Source organism: Pollicipes pollicipes, unplaced genomic scaffold (genome assembly GCF_011947565.3).
Source record: "Pollicipes pollicipes isolate AB1234 unplaced genomic scaffold, Ppol_2.1 Scaffold_2555;HRSCAF=2994_pilon_pilon_pilon, whole genome shotgun sequence".
NCBI classification, from domain to species: Eukaryota; Metazoa; Arthropoda; class Thecostraca; order Pollicipedomorpha; family Pollicipedidae; genus Pollicipes; species Pollicipes pollicipes.
The window spans coordinates 18,772,386-18,784,303 of NW_023596136.1; positions in this window are offsets into that span (position 1 = coordinate 18,772,386).

Consider the following 11,918-nt stretch of genomic DNA (forward strand, 5'->3'; position numbering starts at 1 on the left):
CACAACGACGAACCGCGGCGCATCGAACTCGCTGTTGAATTTAAAACGGTGTTATACACAACCGCATGTGTTCATTTGTTGTCCGTCTTTGCTCCAGAGACGCCATCTTCGTAGGGTTTACCAACTGTGGTACATCCGTGCTTGCGGGCTTCGTAGTGTTCTCCGTTCTCGGATTTATGGCCAAACGTCTTGGTAAGCTTGGGCTTGGTGGTGCTGGCGTCGTCACCAGTGTTATTGCTTTTTGATTTTCCTCGTCGAACTAAGTAGATTTTCAGCAACAAACCAACCCAGGCATTGGTGGGTCGTGTTGAATCCGCCAGTGCTGTTCGCATTTACCACTCGATGGCCGTCGCCGCCGATTATTTCAAGCATGGCCGTTGGCTCCGAACGCGCTCAGGCTGTAGAATGTGGCTTGATCTCTCTCCATCGACAGAATGTCGTGGTCCGTGCACCAGCTAACACCCGATGTATCACCGTGTATCGTCTGCAAAGAGGCCCGGAATGATGCAACATGGTGTGGGTGCTGTGATGAACCAGATACAATCGTAGCCAACTAGAAACGAGAAGCCGCCGAGTGACTCGTAGTGATTCAGCTCACGACCGTGATGTGTGCGCTCTGTAACAGCCAAACGCCTCCTGCAGAGGATCATACGCCTTGCCGCACAACCGCGAGGACTTCAATGGTTTGTCTTTGCAGCAGCCTGAGTCCCGTTTTCTGCACCGGGCATAGCTGGCGACGGATGATTACGGGAGCAAACACATCGGAAGCGATCGATCACACTGTATCATTCCGGGTCTCTCTGCCGATGACGTTCAAGCAGCCGATCGCACTGCGCCACCTCCGAGCCTCACCAGTCTGAGCCTCATCACTCTGAGCCTCACCACTCTGAGCCTCATCACTCTGAGCCTCACCACTCTGAGCCTCGCCACTCTGAGCCTCACCAGTCTGAGCCTCATCACTCTGAGCCTCACCACTCGAGCCTCACCGCTCTGAGCCTCACCACTCTGAGTCTCACCACTCGGAGCCTCACCACTCTGAGCCTCACCACTCGGAGCCTCACCACTCGTGCGCAAAATTTAAACCCTAAACGCCACTCGCAGATCGGTCTCGGCTCGTGTATGCAGGCCCCTGATCCCTGCTCCCACCACAACGTGACACAGCTGCTGTTCCCGGCGTTGCAGGCAAGAAAGTGAGCGAAGTGGTGGTGTCCCGGATCTGGGCTCACCTTCATCGCCTATCCGGAGGCGGTCGTGCACATGCCCGTCGCCCCCAGTCGTGGGCTGTTCTGTTCTTCTTCATGATCATCACTCTAGGACTGGACTCGCAGGTGAGACGCTGGCCCGTCATCTGTGCCTGCGGAGCGCAGTGCTATTACTGCTGAACCCGTCTCGGACTAAGCCACTGCATTGCGGCGTGGTTATGTACGTCTACTTTCGTGCCCATTCCAAGTAAATATAGGCAGAGCGCACGCCCTGACGCAAGTAACAATGATGAATCGCCATTGCCTTAGATGTAATTTTGCCTAAGCCAATTGCCCGTTTTTAATTGTGCTGAGATATTCCACGAGGCACCGGCGAAACAGCATTAATCTACAATCATTGGTTATTCGTAAACTCGACGCATTGAAGCTGTGCTTATGGTCGCAAATAAACAAGTTGACTAACAACTAGGACAATGATGCAGAGCACGGCCTGAATCTGCGGATCCAATGCCACTAACACGTTATCGCAATCGCCAATGAAGCTCTCTCTCTCAAACCTGACACCCAATACACGATACTGCGCTTCTCAGTTCGCCATGGTCGAAACGGTGTTAACGGCGGTTTATGACCAATGGCCTCATCTGAGGAGCAGGAAGGCAGCCGTCGTCTCTGTGGCATCCATCCTTGGATTCTTGCTGAGCATCAGGTACGTGAGGTTTGCTTAGTTCATGGGGCTTGCGGGCATGCAACCATTTGGGGGCCGTGGTGTAAAGGGCAGGCGGCTGGACGTGCGGTGATCGGGTGACGGCGGGGTGTGGGGCGCTGCACCGCGCCCCCTGCCGGTGCCGGCAGTAAAATCCCGCCCCGGCGAGACTTGCAAGGACGCAGGACGATTTGTGACAGCGGCAAGCACGGTTAGTCTGGTACAGTTGGTGTGAAAACGCTTACTTGTAATGGCTTGCATTTAGAAATGCTTATGACGAGCGAGCAAGTTCTGATACACCTTCAGAGTTCACAGATGCTTTGTCATTTCCAAGTCGAAGAGGTTAGTCATAGCCAAGGCCAAAATAAAGGCATTTGGCTATGGATCATCTGCCACTATATGATCAGCCTGTAGCCCTACCGCACCCCGCTCGCGCCGGCCAATCGGCTGGTTCTCTGCTGACGTCATCTAGCGACGACCTGCCAAACTTGAGCTTGTTGGGCGCTCCGCAGCATGTGCGCGAACGGCGGGCATCCACCTGTTCACGCTGATGGACTGGTACTCGGGCCGATGGTCGCTGATGGTGCTGGCGCTGCTCGAAGTACTGGTCGTGGCCTGGGCGTTCGGCGCTGACCGGGGTGCTGACGCTGATGGAGGTCGAAATGGGCATCAGGATACCCCGGCTGCTCCGCTGGTACTGGTACATCATGTGGAAGTACATCACGCCAGTCGTCGTAGAGTCGTAAGTTGTTGATGTGCGACACTGCTGCTGATGCGTTTCCGACTCGTGGTTGACAGGGAGTTGTCGCAAGACGTGGACATCACGGCTCTTGCGGCAGGATGTCGTCGCGTCAATGCCGTTTGTTCAACTTCTGTCCCGGCTGCAGCTGTCCTGTCGGTTCCCCCCACATGTATAGAACCTGTCCAAGTTGCAGGCTATCCTGGTGTGCACCTTGGTTGCATAGCGTTCTGTCCTCGTTTGTAGACGATCCTGGTGGTGTAACTTGTTCGAGCAGCGTCTGTACCAGCTTGCAGATCTGCGTAGCCTCACGCTAGGTATACTGTGCCGTACATCCTGGCTGCCACCTGCTCCCGGTGCGTCCTTCCGTACCAGCACCTGCTGCGGTCGCCGGCCAGCCTGGTGTGGCATACTGTGCACGCTGCGCCTGCCTGGGCCGCCGGCTATGGCGGCTGTTCGCTGATTTCAGGGCATCCTGGCGTTACTCGGTCGTGCAGTACCAGCCGGCCTACTACGGCAGCGGCGAGGCCAAGCAGGTGTACCCCGTCTGGGTGAACGCGCTAGGCTGGCTGATGTCGGTGGCGCCGATCATCCTCGTGCCGGCCTTCGCCGTTGCCTACCTTTGCGGCAGCCGCCGACAGGTGCGGGCAGGAGACACGGCCAGGCGCAGCCCACCACGGCGCCCACTGGTCTAAACACACGCGTGTCCGGTCATAAAACAAGACCATAGGTGAAACTAGGACGGCGCGGAACGACTCGTCGCAGAGACTGCTTGAGGTCATCATTAGGCTCAGTGGCTGACCATCATTCATCGAACATTTTTTCAGTCTACATAGCCAGAGTACGCCACATTTCATTTATTTTTATGCTGTGGAAGCGCGCACCCTCCACCTGGCGGCTGATGAGAGCGGGGAGGGTGACGGTGCCGGCTCGGTTTGCAGGGCTCCGTGCAGGGCTGCAGCCCACACCGCTCTGGCGACCGGCCGGCAAACGGGCTAGCGTGGCCGCCGCGCAGGAGCTGAACGAATCGACGCTGCCGTCGGCCGACGCGGCTGCGGACAACACACAGGGCGAGGCGAATGCGGGATATGTCCCTGACCCTGCGGTGGTGGTGCACCTGTCGAATGGGTCTCACGAGCCCAAGTGATGCCGAACCCGTCTGAGGTGACGCCGGGGGTTGCATCACACAGCAGTCGCCAACACCGGACTTCTAGAGGCCGCGCGAAAGTTAGCTTACGCTCCAGCGCACGTCGTATGGGTGATTTTGCATAAGCAATTCTAAGATTGTGACGGCGGCGAAATGTTCATGCTATGGATGTCTATTATATGCTAAGATATTGTATAATTGGTGTCTACATACATTTACAGCTGGCCAATCTGTTTTTGCTTCATTGCATTACCATGCCTGCTACCCATTAGCAGACTCAGTGCCGAAGCCTAAGATGTCAGGAGGATTTCACACCTGGGTTTAGTGATACTCCAAGCTGGTTTCTGAGTGGCGGCGGTCGGGGTAAACGGCTTAAACAACAGGATCGTTGCTGCCACCAGGAACTCATGCCAGACTCCGCGTGGACCACACCCCAGCGTGACAAAATTCGTCCAATTAGGGTACCAGGAAGGTAAATAGGAATTCGTGCTCTCTATCAGACCTCTGTCTCCTCCGCTGCCTCCGCCCTACCACGCTCCGTCACCGCTAGGTCTCGTACCCTCACAACACTCCGGTCTCCCCGCCCCATTTATCTAGCCCGAGGCGCGTAGATGCTGGGACGACCAGTCCGGCTCGATGCTAATTTGTCGATCCTGAGGGAGGGAGGAGAGCAACAAGCAGTGTATTTCGAGACACGTGCGCAATAGAAAGCACGTCGGTTTCCTCGGCACCGAAGTGGCTGACCTTTGCCACACTGCCCTCCCCTCATTCGTGTCGCTTCCGGCTCCCGCATGCCAGCGTTGACTGAGAGACGCGACGGGGCAGCGGTGCGGAGACCAGCCACTGCTGGAGCGAAAAGCCGCAAGCCGCATCGGAAGCCCCTTCTGCTGGTCGGTCGTGCTGGTCGGCTGGTCTGGTCGGCTGGTCGGTCTGCTGGTCGGTCGTGCTGGTCGGTCTGCTGGTCGGTCGTGCTGGTCGGTCGTGCTGGTCGGTCTGCTGGTCGGTCGTGCTGGTCTGGTCTGCTGGTCGGTCTGCTGGTCGGTCGTGCTGGTCGGCTGGTCGGTCTGCTGGTCGGTCTGCTGGTCGGTCGTGCTGGTCGGCTGGTCGGTCTGCTGGTCGGTCTGCTGGTCGGTCGTGCCCATCCATTATGGATCACGCTCACCGCATGCGCTTACTGAAAAAACATGGCGCCATGCAAAAAAAAACACTTGTTTATGGTGCAGCGACGCGCGGCATTCTGTCTGGTGTGCGCCGAGGCTACCTGGTCCATTGTTTAGCAGGCCTGTATGGCGGGGCACGTGCAGTGCCAATGGGAACACAACAAGACGAGGCTCCGCTCCAGCACCTGCTCCACCCTCTGCACAACGGCGCAGCACAACTGGCGTATGGTTACGTGTGATGCGTCTTTGATGGGCAATAGGCTCTGGGTTTTTCGCCATTGCTTGCAGCAATTTACAGATATTTAGCTACGCAGCAAACCATATAAGGTGAACACCCGGAGTGGCCGACCGGACGGTTGAATGCTTATCAGAGGCCTTCGCGACCAAACCCATGCATCGCCAATCACCACCATAATAAAAAACATGGAATCAAAAGTAACTAGTTTATTTTTAGGGGCACAGTTACTGGTGTCATTGGATTCGTCTACACAAGCCATACAATATGGCCACCTGAACTTTGGTAAATGCACATACAAGTGACAACGGTATAATGAAAGTAACACTGACTACTCTTTCCGGCGATAAAAAGCATAACCAGTACGCCTTGGTCAGAAAAAAGATCACTTAATAATTCAGACGTATTTCTCGACAAAGCCATCTCAACAAATCATTTTATTGACGATTTATATAAACGCATTCCGCGTAGCACGATGCACATGTCGTAACATGGTAATGAATACGTGTGTCCGACCGCCGCCGCAAGGGGCTGGCATCGCATCACCCACTGTCCAATCCGGCCACCGTCGCAATGGGCTGGCATCGCATCACCCATCGTCCAATCCGGCCGCCGTCGCAAGGGGCTGGCATCGCATCACCCATCGTCCAATCCGACCGCCGTCGCAAGGGGCTGGCATCGCATCACCCACTCTCCAATCCAACTTACCTAACCTGGTTTGATATGCCACCCTGTCAGGGATGTAGTTTCACAAAATAACAAAACTTGGGGGGGGGCTGTTAACCACGAAGAATGACTATATCTACCCACAACAGTAAAAAAAAAACATTTCCCCGGATCTGACCCACTGTCTTCCTAAAGTTGTGGGGCCCTGGCATTTACAACCGCATAGGAAACTACCCCACGCATGTCGCGCCACCCTGACCTCGGCAGGCAGCCGCGTTACACAGGCGCCGCTGTTAGGGGTCCCAAGTGGCGAAACGTTAAGGCACGCTCACCCACCATCGCGATGCGGCCGGGACTGCGGCTGTGGCCAGGATCGGTGAACTGGCCTCTGCCGTAGACGCCCGACCACCATCCAAACGCAAAAAAATCGCTGTGCATAATGTGTGGTATGCTGATGAGGGGTTTGGCTCTGCAATGTGTGCGAAAACGACAATGCATGCCAAATTGGGATATGGTTTCTAAATTGTTATTGGAGAACGCAGATCGATGTAACAGTCCTGCATTGAAAAGAGATGTGCGTGCGAGGCAGATAAACATGCCGTTGATTTTCTATGTAGTGTTTTCAAATCTACAGACTGGAGAACAGAACACGGGAAAGTCGGAACACCCAGTGGTTTCGATATTTCTTGTTTGCATGGTTGCAGTTGAGGCAGTAGCACTCATAGGGCCGTGAAGCTTATTACAAGATTTTATAGTGGCATGACTGGCATTTTACATGGCATGATTATATAGGGAGCGTTGGAATGACGTGGTACGAGCTGATGGAAGCGACTTGGTGGAAAGGTTTCTAAATGCTCTTCCAGCGTCTGGTAAACGTGTGCTAGGAGGAGCGACTGTGGCATGCTGGCGAATATTGGGGTTGGCAACTGGTAGAGAACACACTTTTAAGCGATTGATTTCACGATGTGTGATCAATGTATTCCAACTCAAGTCGCGTCGAAACTCCGTCCAGGTTCTGCGTGATCGTAGGCGTAGGAACGTTACAAAAAGTGGGGGGGGGGGGGGTTGCAAGCTCAGGGTGTACTTTTTCTGGAAAGCGAGCCCGATGGCCGGCGGGGGGGGGGGGGGGGTAGGGATGGAGATTGCTATCGCTTTTTATTCAAATGTCATGGCTGCTATGCTAGCTATGCATCTAGAGCTGTTTATCACTGGTGCACAATCTTGCTTATTCGACTTATCTGTCATTTGACAACTAAGGTTATCCAGCTTCCCTAGATTATTCGTCCATTTTAACATTGTCTTTCCTGGGGAGACGAAATTCCACGAGCGGGTAGGTATTTTGGGTCATCAAGGAAGCATTTGCCTCCACATGTGTAGATGCCAAAATACGGCATGAATATAGGCTGGTTAAAATTTTGAAAGTGGATCGATGGCTCACAGTGCGCCAGGTTTTTCATGCGCCTTCATTTCGCTGGCTGCTTTTCAAGAAATAAGACTTGTCGCATCATTTTAGGCGGAAGCAACTTCGGGAGCTCAAACTGCTAGAAACAAGGTGAGAAAATCCATAAAACTGGAGATCCTCTTTTAAGAATCAAGCCACATAATAGGCCCATCTGTCATATGTTCCTTATCTGGGCCCTGCTCCTGTCTGCCGTCGGTGGTCACTGCCCTGACCTGGATGTCTCCCGCATGACTGACTGCGAGCTGATCAGTGTGGCCACTGTGTTGCACACTTTTGGATCAGCGTTACTTCTACATGGTGTATGAAACATGTGTTGGATACATGCAACAGTATTTTTCCCGGATTATCTTTCCTTATACCACACCATCGCAGAAAAATAGCCTCCGGGAAGCTGTCTGCCTTAGGTAGCTTACTTGTTAACATGTGACACGGTTTTCTTTGTTTTACTGTTATTTTTACCTTGTAACCAGAACAGAAACCAGGAGCTACCGTGAGCTCAGTTCTGTTTGCATTTTGAGGTCAATAAGCTCGGAACTCAGGCGTTGAACGACTGCACGGAAGACATCACCGTCGCTCTTAATTTACGATGGTTAGCTGACTTTTTCTAAATCGATAGAACTCAGAAGCTTTGTAAATTTTTTATCTGAGTTCTACAGACATTGAGGACATCGCGAAGGTAGATTGTAGATCGACATGTTTGATTTAAATTTGAAGACGAAAACTTGATTGCAAATCGAGTGGCCAACAATGTGTATTAACATGGCCAAGCCACGTTTGTCTGAAAATGTTTACCATTCAGTCAGAGTCGATTGGTAATACAATTCATGTAATGTGTTTTTTAACATGCTCGCTCGCAAATCTTTCCAACAGACTTCGACACCAGGCGTTGCAGTCTCCATAGGCCGCGGAGCGTTAGCCCGGTAGTTAACATTTAGCCGTGACCCACCGGTGGACGAAAATGATGACGCCTCTAAAATGATAACCTTTTAACACTTCAATAAACTAATCATGCAAATTGTGTGACGTAATTTTGAGCATGTGCGCTCGAAAATCTTAGAAACACAAGCCTCGACCCCAGGCGTTGCAGTCTCCGTAGGCCGCGCATCGTCGGCCTAGCAGCTAATATTAAGTTGTGGCCAACGGATGGACGAAAATGACGACGCTTCTGATTAAATATCCTTGGACGCTTCATGACATCAGCTCTTGTATTTAGCAGGCAGTATAAAGACATATTTAACGTGTGCAATTTTTAGATGGATGGAAAGAACGGATTGGCCCGTAAAGCACCGTGAAGCGGGGCTGAAGTCTGGTGGTTGAACTGGAAAAGTAAAGGTAAAATCTCTATTTTTCGTGTTTCTGCGGCTATTTTTCTGTCCAGAAGACAGATTAACAAGGCGCCCACCGTCTGGTGGCACTTGCAGTGGCCGAAACTTATCGATTTTACGGAAGTTGCAACCCAGACCATCTTTGTCCTTGCTCTCAAGGTTGCGGGCGGGCATGCTCAAGTCTTTTGATGTATTTTGTTTCAATAATACATTCTGAAAGAAATGAACGTTCTCATCCAAACATGGCATGACCTTGCTCGTTTTTTAGAATTCATTTCGACCCGTCCTTTTCGACAATAATGAGAGCCCCACTCTACTCAACAATAATGAGACCCCTTATTCTCTTCTGGGCAATTCCCTCTTAAGTAGAACACGAGGGGTACATTACCATTTCCGGTCAAGGGTTGAAGAGCCATTCCGTGCCATCGCAAAATGTCTTCTGGCTATCATTCTGGTGGCATGGGGCGGGATCTCCTGGTCGATCCGGAGGTCCATTAGAAGGGTATATCATATCGCATAGTTCCCATCCCTGACACGGGAGGCCTTCTAATCCGCGCAGTTAGCCCCGGATCAGCATAGGGGCCCTCACTGACGCAACAACATCCCTGATTACCGCAGGTAGTCCGATGGTTTTCACATAGACTCCAGTTCCATGTTTTTCTGTGTTCTTCAGAGATATTGAGTTCTCCCTGACTGTAGATTGCAGATGAAATGGGTTTCATGATTTGTAGTAACATGGCTAGCACATGTTAGTCTTATGCTGCTCAAGATCCTGTCAGAGCTGATTACTGATAAGAAAACTACGTAATATGGTGCTGAACATGCGTGCTCACAAGTCATAGCAATAACAGCCTGGACGCCCGGCGTTGCAGTCTCCAGGCCGTGCGGCGTCGCCCTTGTGGCTGTAAAACTAAGTGATGGCCAACTGGGCAAACGAAAAAGATGACGCATTTTAACGGAGATGGGTAGTGAACTAGGTAAATCGGCATGCATGTTTAATGCAGTGCAAAAGTAAACCAAATGCAACCTTAATCTGAAAAGTGGGGGGGGGGGGCAGTTAATATTGCTGGCCCCCCCCCTTGAAAAGGGGGGGGGGCAGGCATGCCCGGCTCCCTGTTCCTACGCCCCTGCGCGTGATGCTCCTGTTATAGGTTTTGCAGCTCTGTTTGGTAGAGGTTCTTGCCGTTGCTTGGTATGCCGGTTCATATGTCCGTCATACACCGTATCATAGTGGTCGAAGTGGTGCCGAATACAAGTCGTGTGCATTTGTGCTTGATTGTTTCTAGTTAGCTGTTTACAAATATGATAATCGGGTTTCTATCCATAACTAAGCGGCGAAAATTGTCCGCGATACGCGGACGCACCAGGCGGTTTTACACAAGTAGCTTGCTAGCCGCTGCGGTCCGGAGTAAAGGCGTGGCACGTGCCGGAAGGGGCGCTTTTGACCCATTGATTTTGCATGGGTGGCCGAAAATGGATAAGAATTTGATACGCCTCAGTAGGCAAGTGTACGGGGAATCACGTGGTGCCAGATGTTCAGTAGTACGTGCCACATCTCACGTGCGCAGAAACGGTCAAGATGAAATTGCCTCAGTTTCACGGGTTTTCACGTTTTATCTCACAACTTGGCACTCATAGCCGGTGGGGGCGTGAATCCAGCTTCAAAGCAACCGCCAACGTACCACTTGCATTACGTATAGCCATCATGAGTTTGCGCGACGCGCGGTTGCGCTAGTAACCTTCGAGCGATCCGGTAATGTCGGCATTTCGAAAATGGCCACCCCAAAACAACGCACTATCGCAGAAACTGCAGCCACAGTCGTGGCTAAGTCTACATCACCGCATGCACCGTAATTGCCTGTATTTACCGCCCAGTTGTTCGTCATTATGTGCAGTTCCCCTGTCCATAATCAGCTTAACCTAAACGGTTGCAACCCAACATTTCCAAGCCACCAAAATGCTACCAACTGCCCAGCCACCGGTAGCGAGCATTTTAAGTAAAACAATGCATTACAGTGGCACAGGCAGGGGGTACAGGGGGCACGTGCCCGCGCCCCACCCTTCCTCCCTCATGTTCTGAAAGGCCCGAAGAACCCCTCGAGACCGACGGTCAAGGGCCTGATTTGAGTGCCTGGAGGGCCCCTGAATAAGACCTGGAGGTCGTGTTCAGGGGCCCTGGCGCGCAGGGCCGTGCTCTCCAATGTTAGCCGGGAGTTGTCGGGCGGGCACAGCGCCCCTGCCGGCAGGAGAGGTGGACCCTGGTGCGCAGGGCCGTGCTCTCCAATGTAACCCGGGGGTTGTCGGGCGGGCACAGCGCCCCTGCCGGCAGGAAAGGTGGCGCCATCTCCGAGCCGGGCGTGCGAGGATGCGCGGACATCATGCAGACGGTTACGCGCTTCGCTGTACGACACTGGGCGTTGGCGTCATGAGCCTGACCCGCGCACCCCTTCCCCCCTCCCGCTCGCGCGCAGTTTGGCACGCACGATCGGTGACGGTGTCCTCGGCGTGCCAAAAGCGCGTGCATGTAAAGTCACAATTTTTTGCGATTGGAAACCTTGATAAGTTGATGAGTCATTCGTTTTCGTCTTTGTGACCTGCTTACGTGAACTGACGCTGCAACACATGTCTAGGCACGATGTTGCGCGGGGCGACAAGATGCTGCAGGACTTCTCACAGCTGACAAAAACACGCACAACTTACCAGATCCGTGACTTTTGACCACCGTTTCCTTTTTGCTATTCTAGCGGCTGGCAGCCTTCGAAAAGATATTCCAGCGACCGAGAGAGGCAGTTCAAGATCGGAACAGCTTCAAAAAGGGCTGTCATCGGAGCCTCGGACTCCTCGCTAGGATCGCAGCTAACAGACGGCTCAGGCGGCACCACACACCGTTCTAGTGATTAACCGCCGCGCATGCAGTCTTCTCAACAGCCATCTGGAAAGTTGGGACCGCCGGATAGAGAGCTGTTTTTCCGTTCATTGTTGCGTAATTGTTAGTATATTTCTCTTCATAGTCGGCGAATGCTAGCCAACTGTACTGCCAAAAGTCCACTTTCCCGAACAATTCGGGCATCGCGCGTCAATGTTGCAATTAGTCGGCAGAGGGTCTCACGATATGTGCAATGAAGCATTTATTTCTTTAGCCGCTTTCAAGGATCCTAAAGTGGTATTTTAATCGGGATATGTAAGTTGTGAGCCCACCATCGACACATTGAAAGGATAGAGCACGCTCTTAATAAGCCACCTGTTCAACCCTTCAAAAGGCTCAGTTTTGTCCAATCC